General features: G+C 48.4%; 1 non-coding gene and 1 pseudogene across 1 annotated transcript; both read left to right on the forward strand.

The window, feature by feature from the left end:
- The first annotated feature begins 386 nt into the window (after window positions 1-386).
- Window positions 387-594, forward strand: LOC121310394 (annotated as a pseudogene).
- A 448-nt stretch (window positions 595-1,042) lies between these two features.
- Window positions 1,043-1,160, forward strand: LOC121310395. Its single transcript, XR_005948791.1, has one exon. It is a non-coding gene; the product is annotated as a U5 spliceosomal RNA (small nuclear RNA).
- Window positions 1,161-1,440: the final 280 nt, after the last annotated feature.

Genomic DNA, 1,440 nt, shown 5'->3' on the forward strand with positions numbered 1-1,440 from the left:
CACCTACCTTTCTTTATTTCCCTCCGCCCGAGAAGCAAGTACCACGGCTGCTCCGGCGGGCGGCCGCGCCCGGGGCGTTTGGCTAAAACCATTGTGCGCATCGCTTCTCGGCCTCTTGGCTCCGATCATGTGTGTGTGTAGAGTCGAGGTGACAGATTCAGAAACAGAAATCAAATAGAAAGTGGATTGAAGATGGTTTATGGACTATGGTTTGGAAATAGGAAATGGATTTGGATAATGGTTTGGAGGGGGTAATGAGTTTTGGATTAAGATTTTGCTGGGATGGATTTGAACGGTTTGGACTTTGGAATAGACTGGATTATGAGAACGGGTTTTTTTCTGATGGTTAATGTGTTTGTTTGTCTTGATAATGTCTTGTTATTTGTATTGTTATTTGTTAAGAATAAATAAATAAATAAATCAATAAATAAATAAAAAAACTGTCCCTATCAGTTTAATGTCTGATACGTCCACCATAGGGGTACTGTCTATATTAAATTGATTTTAGGAAGCGGGAGATGGAAGCGGGGCTTGCTCCGTCCACTCCACGCATCGACCCGGTATTGCAGTACCTCCGGGAACGGTGCACAGTTCTCAGAAAGGACAAAAGAGAGAGAGAGAGAGAGAGAGAGAGAGAGCGCTAAAGGGTGCGCCCTCCACCCCTTTTCCTGGGACGTGCTGTTTTCCCGCTCTTTTTGTTCTGTTTTTTTTTTTTTTTTTTTTTTTTTTTTTTTTTAAATATTTAATATTCAGGCAGGCCTAACACACGCAGCAGGCCAGTGTACCCAGAAGGCCTTGCGCTCGCGGGAGGAGGAGAGGAGCGCAGCTGTAAAGCGGATTCGGAGCTGTTGAGTGAGGCAAGCAAGGAGCCCTGGCTTTCAAGGCGGCGGCAGCAGCAGCAGCAAAGCGCCCTTTCGCCGGGGCGGAACGGCAGATGCGTTTTGGGAAGAGTTCCCTTTTTTTGTTTTGCGTGGCCTTGCTGCCGCTTGGTAGAGGGGAGTGCCTTTGGGCCGGCCGGAAGGGCTCGGCCGCCAGCAAAGGCACACTCTGGCTTCTCTACAGCTCGAATAAATCTTTCGCCTTTTACTAAAGATTTCCGTGGAGAGGAGCATTTACGAGTTCGATCCAATTTTTGGACAGCCCTTCCCCTCGGGGAGAGGCTCCACCTGGAGTTTAAAAGCAGAATGAGCACAGAAAGGGCGGTCGCCCCTGTTGGAGCCCATCACCTACCTTTCTACCCCTCCTTCCCCCCCTCCCCCTCCACTTTTCCCCTCCCCCCCCTTACCCCCCCCCACCCCCCCACCCACTCCACCCCAACACCCACCCCCCCTAACACAACCTATTAGTGCTTTCTTTCTTTTAATTTAACTTTAATTTTTTTCTTGAAGGAAAGGGGGTTTTCTTCCACCACAATAGAAAAGAAAGTTAGATGTTAATGTA

Source organism: Polyodon spathula, unplaced genomic scaffold (genome assembly GCF_017654505.1).
Source record: "Polyodon spathula isolate WHYD16114869_AA unplaced genomic scaffold, ASM1765450v1 scaffolds_2070, whole genome shotgun sequence".
Lineage (NCBI taxonomy): Eukaryota > Metazoa > Chordata > Actinopteri > Acipenseriformes > Polyodontidae > Polyodon > Polyodon spathula.